General features: G+C 37.2%; 1 protein-coding gene across 2 annotated transcripts in view; it reads left to right on the top strand.

Moving 5' to 3' along the window:
• Positions 1 to 13,001, top strand: part of LOC140232415 (DCN1-like protein 3) — a 50,546-nt gene that overhangs the window by 13,274 nt on the left and 24,271 nt on the right. For both annotated transcript variants that reach the window (XM_072312546.1, XM_072312547.1), the window contains exon 2: positions 1,439 to 1,531. The gene's annotated coding sequence lies outside the window, so the exon portion shown is untranslated. The remainder of the gene's footprint in view (positions 1 to 1,438; positions 1,532 to 13,001) is intronic.

The following is a 13,001-nucleotide window of genomic DNA, read 5'->3' as shown; positions in this document are numbered from 1 at the left end:
TTTAGAAGTCCTGGGGAGGGAAATAAACTTGTGGTATTGATAAAATTGGATGTGACATTCACTGATTATAATTATGTTTATTCTCTATATTGTAGTATTATCAGACCAGAAAACTGAGACAAACTTTCTCTGGTGATTCTCACTACAGATAACCACAGAGCTCTGTTTTTTAGTTGACGTGAGATATGGAATGATTTAGATTCACACACGTGAAACAATACATATCATCACTTTCACCATTTGAAAAGAATGTTGAAATTAAGCTAGCAAAAAACTGTTGTGCGCTTAGAAACATCAGTATTAAGTGCTCATACATGTATAAGTGCTATAATTATCATGATTATGATGATGATGATGATAATAATAATATGATAAAATATTATTATTATTATTATTATTATTATTATTATTATTATTATTATTATTATTATTATTATTATTATTATTATTATTATTATTATCATTATCATTATTGTGAAAACACTTTGACTCAGTATTCCTATTCTGCATTTTGTAATTTTTGTTGTTGCTGTTGTTGGGGGTGGGTTTTATTTTTAATACCATTTCATAACCTCCCTTTTTGTGAAGTTTGCCTTTGCTTACATTTACAGATGTTTCTGACTGGTCTGGATTACACTGTATTCGAATTCTATCAACAGCTATGTTTTTTTCGATATGTTCAGTTACTCATCAGATGTCAATGATGCTGAATGTTGCCATTCCATTGCTCCTTCAATGCATTGCTTTTAGAATATCATGATTTTTTTTTCTCTTTCTTTGTGCAAACCTACTCATTTTTATGAGAATTTGAAAATAGATGAACTTGAACTCTATACAATATGTACGTACATGTAGTACAGTATGTTTTATGTGCATTTAAATGTATTGTTTTTCACTTCCAGTGAAGCTATTCTGGATGATCATTTGCAAACATTAACAGTGTGCACTGGAAGAAAGATTTGGTTATGATGTTTTTCTGTGTGGTATATGCAGATTTATACTTGATTGTAAAACTTCATACATTTGCAGTGTACACATAATGTGGGAATAATTGAGCAAAGAAAACAGAATTCCATCCGATGGAGTCAGATTTTCTTTGCTCAATGATTCACTTATAGATTATATACATAGTATTTCATTTTCCCTTTGTTTGCTTTTGATATTTAATAGTTTGAAATAAGCTGGAAACCCGTAAAATGTGCATTGTATGTCCATTATAAGAGTTTGATGTTTGCGTGACATATTTTATTCTGGCATGGCAGTTGTGTAGCAGATGCGTCACAGTTACAGTGTACCTTGGTACCGGTAATCATCTTATTTTCATAACACTGAATCATATGTTTGCATGAAAGCCACATGCAGGATTTGAAAATAAGTTCGTTTTGGCATCTTTCGTAATGTTTTGTGTGTTTTCCATCTGTTTATCTTCTTGGCACAGATTACAACATGGATGATATCGTATGGGTGCCATGGTGATACACTTGTAGGGAAACAAGGACTGAGGGAGACCAACACCAACCATCTTGCATAGGTATGAGTGTATAAGAATTGGATTCGTGTTTAGTGTTAGTGTTAGTGTCAGTGTCAGAGTGTGTGAGTGTGTGGGGGGGGGGGGCACCATGATGATACACTTGTAGAGAAACAAAGGGTGCATTCGAGCGCTCTAAAGCGAACCAAAGCGTACCGTACCGAACTGTGCCAGTTTTGGAGCGTTTGAGCGCTCTGTGGAGAAAGTGTACCTCACAAGTTATTTTTAGAAAAGGTCACGCTTGTTTGTAGCAAGAATGTCATTCACCTGGCGCTTGAACTACTTACAGCTGTCCCGAACAAAGAGAATGGTGTCTTTGCATTGTGACATGCGCATGATACACGCATGCTTTACAGCGAACTTTTGGTACACTTTTGGAGAACATTGGGAAGTGGTCCACTTTTGGCTCGGTACAGTACGGTACGATACACTTTAGGAGCGTTCGAGCGCTCCTCTGGCGCGGGTACGGTACGGTACAGTTTGCTTTAGGAGAGCGTTCGAACGCACCCAAGGACTGTGGAAGACCACACCAACCTTCTTGCATAGGTATGAGTGTGTACACGTACAGTTTCCAGTGTTTGTGTCTGTTTTAGTGTCAGTGTCTTTGTCAGTGTCAGTATCAGTGTGTAAGTGTTATGGTGATTCACTTACAAGTACAAGGTGTAGACCAAAGGATCGAGGGAGACCAGCACTACCCATCATTAGGTGATCCGAGTATCCTCTCGGATCACCTTCTGTATCTGTACGGATTCTTTGTTCTTCTTCTTCTTCTTCTTTCTTTATTTCTGGACAAAAGTTGTGTATCTACGTACTCAGAAAGTACTCAGAGTATCAACTTCAAACTCATACCATATATGTATCATGTCCCAAAGACGAAAAATTTTATAAAATCATAGTGATCAGTCGACCGTGACGTCACTATGACGTCATTATATGAAAACACATTTTCACTCCTATCTCATTAATGGAATGGAATTTTTCAATGAAATTTACGTCACATATAGTTCAAGTCAAGCGCATTCTACTCATATAATCAAAATTCATATTTTCTCTTAAAACGTACGCGTACGCGCGCGTTGAAATATTTGTATGCTCAAATCGAGCTCAAATTTTTTTTGCACACGTTTCAGACCAATCGGAGCATTTTTTGAAAAATTGAAAAAATTGGACGGACGCGTACGCGCGCGCACATATACGTACGCACAGCTCTTATGCAATAGAAATTTCCCATTTTTTTACACTTATCGGATGCCTGAAATGTCAAGGAATATTTCTACCAAGTTTCAAGTCAATCCGATTCAATATGACGTCATACGGGCCCGTCAAAGTTGAAATTCCGCGCGCGCGTTAATGGCGATATACAGTGCAACAATGCCAAAAAACCGCCAATTTTGAATCCGATTTTACTCGTCAAGATGGACGGTGACCCCCCATTTTTTTTACATAATCTGAAAGCTGATGAGCTGTACATGTCATTTCATGGGTTGGCGATGCTGGAAAAATGATGAAAAGATATCAAATTTCTTAATAAACTAAAAAAAGTAAATTTTCAAAATGACGTCATCGAATTTTAAGTTCACTCAAGCATATCTCACCTATTCTTTTGTTGATTTTCATCCAAATTTCAATATGTTGTAGCTTATTAAATGGTCTTTCAGTCATATAATAACAACATTTTGATTGGATGACGGGATCACCTCTTAAAAAGGGATTAAAAGTAACATTGTCAAATTTGACCAGTTTACGTGTTATCTCTATGGGAGTGCAGTTTTTCTGGAAATGAAAACTGACATGACTATCTTTATTTTGCACTAGCTCACTTATGCTTCGGTGAATTTCTCCCAGATTTTAGTATGTTGTAGCTGAGACCGTGGGCTATCGTAAGTGTGCTCTTTGTTTTTTCATACGGAGTCGGCATCACGTCCAAAAACTTGGTTGAAATTAAAGCTTATCTTCAATGTATTGAAATATGTCTTTGTTTCTGCAACTTTCTTTGCAATAACTCAAGAAAAACATACCCTATCACCACCATATTTTGCACATATTTAGTTCATGTCACGTACATTATTTCACAAAATAACAACTACTTGATCAGACACCATCTTGGCTATGTAAATTAGGGTCAAAGGTCATAAATGTTTTATCCTGTATCTTACTGAATACATGTCCTATGTTTACCATATTTTGCACACGTAAAGACCATGTTACAAGGATCATTTCACAAAATAACAACTTTTTGCTCAGATGCCATCTTGTCTGTGCAAAGTGGGGTCAAAGGTCATATGTACTTCTTCCTGTATCTTCGTTATGACGTGTTATCTCTATGGGAGGGAATTTTTCTAGATGTGAAAATTGACATGATTGTCTTTATCGACGACTAGTTCACTTACCCTTCGGTGAATTTCTTCCAGATTTTAGTATGTTGTAGCCAATTTAATACTCTTTAAGTTTTGTTCATCAAAGATTTAATCGGATGATGTCTTCACCTCGTGAAAATGGATATAATGTAACCTTGTCAAATTTAACCAGTTTACGTGTTATCTCTATGGGAGGGAATTTTTCTGGAAACAAAAATTGACATGACGGTCTTTATCGAGCACTAGCTCACTTACTCTTCGGTGAATTTCTCCCAGATTTTAATATGTTGTAGCTGAGACTTTGTGCTATCAGTAATGTGCCTTTTGTTTTTTCATACGATGTCTGGATCATGCTAAAAAAAACTTGGTTGAAATTAAAGCTTATCTTCGATGTATTGAGATATTTCTTTCTTTCTGCAGCTTTCTTTGCAATAACTCAAGAAAAACAGCCTCTATCATCCACATATTTTGCACATGTTTAGTTCATGTCACGTACATTATTTCATAAAATAACAACTACTTGATCGGACACCATCTTGGGTATGTAAATTAGGGTCAAAGGTCATAAATGTTTCATCATGTATCTTGGTGAATACTTGTCCTATCTTTCCCATATTTTGCACACGCAAAGACCATGTTACAAGAATCATTTCACAAAATAACTACTTTTTGCTCAGATGCCATCTTTGGTGTGCAAAATGGGGTCAAAGGTCAAATATACTTCATTCTGTATCTTCGTTAGTGCATACGGAGTTCGGTACCAAAGATGGCAGGTCTGACTCCCTTTTCTAAATGAGACTCCAAACATCACATGGCCAATGTCCCCTCAACACAGATGAAACCTGTATGATTATGCCTATTGGGATCAGGACTCAAATCATTGATTTCCCAGTAGATCGGATCACCTAATTTGTCAGTGTTGACAAATTCCGAGTCTAGTTCACATTATGAGTGTATAAGAGTTGTAGGTGTGTTTAGTGTTAGTGCCAGTGTCAACTGTACATAAATGTGTGTGTGAGTGTTCGTACTGAGAATGTGTGGGGAGGGTTTAGTAACTGTGGTGGTGTAGGGGAGGGGGAGGCGTTTGTCGAGTTTTGTTTAGTGGGCTGGTTTGTGTTTTCACTTTTGCGGAGTATTACTTTGCTGGATCACGCTGTATATCAATTTTGAAATTGGTCTTTAGTGGTTGAGATATTTTGGCAAATTCTTCTGATTTTTGGATGAGATGATCCAGACATCAGCTGCTCTTTTTGGTCTTGCTCATATTACCAGCCATCTGCAAATGTCTTTGCCTGGCATACATACATGTATGAACTTAGGCAATGGCAAAGTGCACATTATACGCTATACTTGCTGATCATGTGAGCATCTGAGCATGTATGTTTGCGCATTGCAATAATTTGCATTGCGTTGCTCGACAAGGAAAAGAAAAAGGTGTATTTGCCAAAGTGGTGTGGATGGCGAAAAATAATACAGCGGTCTGTGTGGACTTAGTGTTCCATTATTCACGGGCAAAGGCCAATGTCCTTGAGATGGAATATTGTCCAATCACAAATAGAGCCATACCATAACCTAGTGATGTTTTGTGTCTCCCCCTTTCGTCATAGTAACACTGTAGGTAATGTTCTGCAACACACTTCACAGTCTGTTCAGTTTTGTGTGATCTAGTCCATCCAAAATGCAGTCCATCCAAAAATGACAAGCAATGTATTTCTAATGAAGTCAATGTTCAGTGGATTGGGTGTGGTGACTATCAAACAATGATGTATTCAGGCACATTGTGTTCTGAACATGCAAAAATGGATACACCCTTTATGCCACAAACTTGTGTGGAATTGTGTTTGTTATTACTTATTGAAGTAAGCAGTGAAGTTTATTTCTCTTCTACCCAGTACATTGTGACAAGAACATACCCGTGCCACATACATTTTGTACATGTACCATCAATTTGATGAGAATTCCACTCTTCACTACATTTAATTTGATAATTACTGACTGAAGCAGTGTATCTAACTTCTTTCTCTTCAAACACCCAAAAAGTGAGTAAAAAATTCTAAAAACTAGGACTACTGCAATGTACATTTTCCTTCAAGCATGCTTTCATGCACACACATACATGTACACTCATGCACTCTTTTTTCCTTACGAAACCTTTTGTTCAATTGAACAAAAGTAGATATTTTTTTTTTTCAATCTGAATGCACACAACGGAAATTTAATCAGACATTTCATACATGTCCAGTGTTACACAGAAATCAAATGAGTGGTTCCAAGGAAGTTTAGATAATGCAATACATGAAGGCGAAACATTGATACTAAAAAATAAATAAACACATACTTGTATGCTAATATTGTATGCACAGAGGAACTAACAAGTGAAAGTGAATACCAAACTGTCAATGGTTGAATAAAGTCCAGGACAGTTGAATGCATAATGTACTGCCAAGAATACAGTTTTAGCAATATCCTTGTCTGGATGACCTCAACTCAGGTTCTGTGATTTTCCAGGAATAGAGAGTATGCCACCCCCTCTGGCCCATAGACTCCTCTGGAAATATGCTTGATCAACTGAAAATTTTCAATTGCACACAAGTTCTGTTCACATGTACCCAAAATTAACAGATTTTGAAGATCAATTTTTGCAACCTGTAAGATTTGCAACCTTGAAATGCAAAAACAGTTAATTTTTGCATTTGGATAAAAAAACAAACAAACAAACAAACGGTGGACTCCGGTGATTGCCACATTGCAAGTGCCAAAATCGGTCTAGCCTGATTTTGATTTTTATGCCTCTGTCACATAGTGTTGACGAAGGTCTGTTTTGTGTTGTCCGTCCATCTGTCCTTTCGACTGTCCGGCCGTCCGGCTGCCCTTCCATCCGTCCATAATCAATTTTGTGGACAGCGTAAGTTAAAACCGTTTGAGGTATCCTTATGAAACTTGGCAGACGTACGTGTATGTACGAGTGGATGAAGTTGTGCCTATCGACTTTGGGTGTACATTCTCAAGGTCAAATGTCAAAAATCATGGCCAGATTCTGAAAATTTCACTATTTCCTCCATATCTTTGCAATGCCAAAAGGTATTTTCTTGAAACTTAGTGTATACATACACCGTTATGTGTAGGACCTACTGTATTGCCCAATAAAGATTCTCTCGGAAAAGTTTGTCACCATGGCATGCATCTAGCTTCTCTACTGGCCTATATTTAACATGAAAATATTCAGTTTGTACAGATTTCCCAGTCTGCATGTAAACTGTTCTCATTCAAAACAGCTAAAAGGGAAGATAAACCCCAAGAACAATGTGGATTGAGTGAAAGCAGCAACATTAGTAGAACACATCAGTGAAAGTTTGAAGAAAATCGGATAATCGATGCAAAAGTTATGAATTTTTAAAGTTTTGGTGTTGGAACCGCTGGATGAGGAGACTACTAGAGGTTATGACGTATGAGTGGACTACAATATCAAGAAAATATAAAGAAAATACTACAAAAATCCATTTTTCATGAAAATTACAAATTCCATCAACTTGATATTGACATATGTTAAGGGTAGCAATTATTCCCCCTGCTTTCTGAAAGCGGTTGGTCCACTGCTCTTTCATAATTCTAGAAAAGTGAATTTTTGTTGAATATCCTTTATATTTTCTTTGTATTGTTGTCCACTCATACGTCATATCCTCTAGTAGTCTCCTCATCCAGCGGTTCCAACACCAAAACTTTAAAAATTCATAACTTTTGCATCGATTGTCCGATTTTTCTCAAACTTTCACTGATGTGTTCTACTAATGTTGCTGCTTTCACTCAATCCACATTGCTCTTTGGGTTTACCTTCCCTTTAATGATACACATTGTATTGCATTGCATAAATGTATCAAGTTGTTTAATATGTAGTTCTATAAAGATACATTGCAGTTGTTATTTCTGTTGTTCATTTTGATTCCATCAATTGTGTGTCCTGTAGGCAAAATAATTTGTATACTGGTAATAAAATCTACATACTATGGACTTTTTTCTGCTGAAGACTAAGAAGTCTTCAAATTCAAAAGTATTGATGGGTTTGTTCCAAGAATGTGTCATTTTACTGTGTATCTTTCAGCATCAACACTTTTTTATCTGTCACTTGAGATAAAGTGTTCAAATGTACATTGTAAGTGGAGTTATGACAGGAGGATGTTTACCCAGAGTTTCTATGACAGGTGTTATGGGTTTGATTAGAAAGAGGATGTAAATATACGTCTAGAGGAACTTACAGGAATCAGGGGCCAAGGAAGACGAGTGGACAGGGGATTCCAGGAAAATCCCAATGGATGTTGATTTCCAGGTGGTGGCAGCATGCAGCAGTTGGTATCACGGGCCCACGTTTTTCATGTTTCCAGGTGGGAATCATACTGAAACTGGATACTGGCCCAATGAAATATTGGGGCAACATTTCACACGTTTTCACAAGTAATATGGCATTATGATTAGTTACTGGTTTTCCAATTCTTTTTTTTTTTCATTCCGCTATGATAGATGTTGACCTCTGTAAAATTTTGCCCAGAAGCTACAACTTGTACCTTGTAAAATACACCATTACATGTTGTATTCATTACCTTTTATCCAGTCCAAAGAAAACCTGGTGTGGGTGCTACAAACTGTATGTTGAATTTGGTAATGAAAGCAAAAATCCAGACTTGCTCTAGACAGACATAAGTTCCTATCCAAAGTCGTAATTTGCCTAAAGACACCCTTTAGAATGTGGGAGTATGATAATTTATGGTTTGAGCTTGAAGAAGCCACACAACAGTGTCCTCTGGTGCACCGCATGTACAACTTTAGTATTTGTACACATGTGCAATGTATTCTCATTGTCTGGTAGAAACTACAATTTATACATTGAAGTCGATATTTGTGCCTCACAGACTTCTACACATTCTACATGTATCTATGATTCTCCAGGATAAAGTCTTTCTTGACAAAAAAGATGGCATTGTACTAGCATTATGATGTCATTTCATGTTTATTATAAACTGTGCCACAGTATGCACAAATGTAAGTAACCCCCCCCCCTTTGCATGATACCCCAAACACAACACTATTCACTTCCTGATTTATACATATTATTAGCACTTCCCAACTGTGAAATACATACATACACTGCGCATGCATACAACTGTACATGAAGGGGACGGTAATACATCCGTATCATGTCTGGAAGTCTGGAAAGATTCGCAGACAAAAACAACGGTCTGTTCAGTATACAGCATTTTGTTGTGTCAATTTCCGGAACATTGCTCTTTTCCCTCGAAACTAGAAAGCGTGTCGGATGAATATCAGCCTTTCCAGGAACTCCTTGATTTGGCGACTTGATGCGGTGCCCATGCACAATCTACATACAGATATCAGGGAGATTTCCAGAAACAGAGGCTGTTTCGTAGTTCCTTTTATGCAGTTAAAAGAAGTATCCAGAGCAGCTAGCAGCAGGAATTCTTGTTTCTGTGGTGGGGTAGGTTGCCATACGGACTTGACCCATTTCTGCCGAAATTGCAATCAGTCGTTGATACCCAAGGACTCCAAAAAGAATCAGAATGGTTTTTCTTTCTTTCTCTTAAAAGGGGGTTTCCCCATGCTCAGTGATCGTGCATGTTGCTGGTTTGTTTTGCAGGTCAAACATGGGAACATGTACATGTACATGCAATGAAAAGAGTTGAGACTACCGTACACTTGTATTTCTTTTTAAGAGTAATTAATTTTTATGGTACAGCCTTTCTCTGTGACAGTATGAATGAGACGGATGAATGTTGCAAGTGGAGGTTTTAAAGTCATTCAGTCCGTGGGCAATATGTTTTGGCTGTGATTATCTAAAAATTTCTGAGGCAGATATCCAAAACGCATTTGAGGCATTTTCAGGGGTTAGTCTGCAACCGTGTTTTTAAACACGTTTAGAAACGCCGTTTTGAGACGCCATTCAAGGGGCGTTTTGAAACACATTTGAGAATACGTTCACCTTTCTGCGAGTAGATAAACGCAATGCTGTTCTGAAACGCATGCATGAATATCTCAAGGTCAGACACTTCCAGCTGTTTCCGGTTGTTTTTTCTACCCATTATTTGTGTGTGAATGATGAGGCATGTTTGGTGGTGCACAGTTGGCCTTTACTTCCCGGGTTGAATGGCCCAAAGTAGCTGTGCAGTGACAACACTTGAATTGCAATTGTATGATGGTTAGACAAATGCTGCACCGTGAGAATTGCATTTTAAACCACATTCGCAAACACCATTCCAAACATGTTTTGAAACGTGATTCTCTCTCTCAAGTTGAGATAAACTCAGCCTTACTGTACGTACAATGTTAATGAGATCTGAGCTCATTGTTCCAGAGAGGGATACATTGGAAGGGGAAGGGGGTGAAAATACTCATAAGCCCTAAGCTGGGCTACCAACTGAATGTTGCCAAACAAGCCTACATTGTACATTTCCTTCCAACACCCCCCCCCCCCCCCCATATACCGATTATGTAGGCCCTACTTGTTTGTTTGTTTCTTCTTCTTTTTTTCGCCTGCTTGTTTGCTGGTTCTGTCGTGAAGGCGCAGCTTCCTCGAAAGTGCGAAAGGATCAAAACAATTTGGCAGTTGCCCGAGATTAGTGATTAGAGCCAAGAGTACAGCTGAATTTGGCTTCCTGATTACGGGGCTTCTCCTTGCTTTCAGCATGTACTTTTTGTGCTGGTGCCGTTGATTACGCAGATCAAAATTACAATCAATCAGTGCTTCTCCTGCAATGGCTTTGGTGCACCAAGCAAATTACCTTGTCTGCCACATTTATTTTCCACTTACAGAGCTGTACTTACATTGTATGACTACGTTAATTCTGTGCGGACTGTGCTGGGCGCCTAGTCTAAAGACATGCAGCCCACTTTTTTTTTTTCAAAATTTATTAGCCCTCCATGGACTATTTCATTGTCTTAATGTCAACATAGTACAAGTCAAAATATTCAACCATAATCTCATTTTTTTTTTCTTAGCATTTCTCTCGTTAACATTTACGAAAACAAATGTTGGAGTGACTGCCACTTTAAACTAAACTTGTTGAGAGTACCCGATACAGAATAAATAGGCCCTATATCTGTCATCTGCATAATATTAAATATTTTTTCTCTTCATAAAATCTAGTTAAACCTAGGGAATTTGTTTTTTAACTTTTGTAAAGCCCACTTTTGCCATTGGAGCTGTATCATTGAGAACCACTTTATGCGGATAGTCGGTACCAAGAAATCAAAATCTCAGAGGTTGGCTGATAGATACAGACATTTGAATCTTCTCTTTTTATTTCCACACTCATGTGGTGCTTACATGCCGAATTCCACAGGCACACCGCCTACTTGAATCTTGAACATGGCATCCACTTGCCTGGCATCTGTATGCTATCTGATGCCCTGACTTTTGGTAAAATGGGTCTGTGTGTAGGAGACTAATGTACAGTAGGAGTTGAGCTCTCAAGCTTCAAAGGCCACTCCAAGTATGACAAGTCAATGACCTGTAACTCCTTTTTAGTGCGAATTGCAAATTCCCCTTTACCCCAGCCAGCTTCAGGAGTTGCTAAGAGAGAATAGTGGCCTTGGAATAACATCCCATTATTCCTTCCATTAGAAGACAGCTGAATGGTGAATTTCTTTGAAGCAGGATTGTATTCCTCCTGAACAAATTATAGACAGGGTATCCAGTGAACATACACAACATGTATCAAATAACATGAAGAGACATGATTTTGTCCCTAGAAGTCATCTTCCAGCTTAAGTAGTGCTGTGCGCTACCCTTACAAAACCCTTTGTGAAAACTCTTTGCCAGGGATGTGTCAAATTTAATACTCCTTTTGTATGGTTGTTTTCTTTGCAACATACACATTTTAATTGGTAGCACGCATCAATATGATGCCTTTTTCTTTTCCACACTTTTAATAAACAACTTTTCTGTAAGGCTGGCTGACATAATGATGTTTAGTGTGGCGTACCTGGGAATATCTACACAAAAGAACTGGAGTTACGTTGGCCTGTAATTGGGCATTTCCACGGTAACTCACGTTACATTTTGAACTCAGAATTAGGTCGTTGAGATCAATATCCTTAAAACCTAATTAGTGATATGAGTTATTATATGTGAATGAGTATCATGCACCTCCATCCTACCTCACAGCAACATTACATCCACAAACTCTTATGAGAACTATGAGAAAAAATACTACAAATGTCGGTAACTCACGTTACATAATTTGGACATGCAAAAATTTGGCATGTCTTATATTCAAAAGTTTCCTCAAACAAGAAACAGAGGGACTTTAAAGTCTATTGTGTCAAAGTCATGGACTAAAAGCATACATCACCGAGTATGGTAAAAATTCAAATTGTCTTACATTCTCCAGGTATCGTCATGTGAAGCGGTAACTCACGTTACGGTAACTCACGTTACACTTTGTCCACATGATCACAAGACGATTTTTTGGTCTTAATAATCCAAAGAAAACTTACCAAGACAACTTTTTTTCACAAACAAACTCCATGAATAAAGAATCTAAATTGATTTGAACATTGATCTGACAGTAATTAATCCCATTTTATCCATGAGATTACCAAAAGGCAGGAAACTTTACATTTAGAATACCAACTTGAAGATAAATTTCATTTTTTATTGAGTCGTTTTCCAAGCTTTCATTTGTACTGAGACAAAAATTGTATTCAACAAAATGATATGAAACAGAGTCTATTTCATTAAATTACACTCTTTTCCAGTTAACAAATGCATCAGAAATTGAGGATTTAATTGAGAATTTGATTTGATTGTTTTTTTATTTTACTAGATTTAAATGGATTTAAGGCTATCTAGATAAAACAAGTCATCCATAAACTATTCCATTTAATACACTGAGTCACAAGACTAGAGACCTGTACAATACCAGTCTGTGGAGAGTTTAAAGGTTCAGAAATGAATATTTCAATAAATCTTTTAACTTTTAAACAAAGCAATTTATATTCCAATTATTTGATAATTGTTTGAATAACTCAATAATCAATTGTTTGTATGTTTGATTTGTTTACAAATTCTTATACTAAACTGGTACAGAAATTAGAATTGAATTACA

Source organism: Diadema setosum, chromosome 8 (genome assembly GCF_964275005.1).
Source record: "Diadema setosum chromosome 8, eeDiaSeto1, whole genome shotgun sequence".
NCBI lineage: Eukaryota > Metazoa > Echinodermata > Echinoidea > Diadematoida > Diadematidae > Diadema > Diadema setosum.
This window is presented reverse-complemented; position numbering and strand designations above follow the sequence as displayed.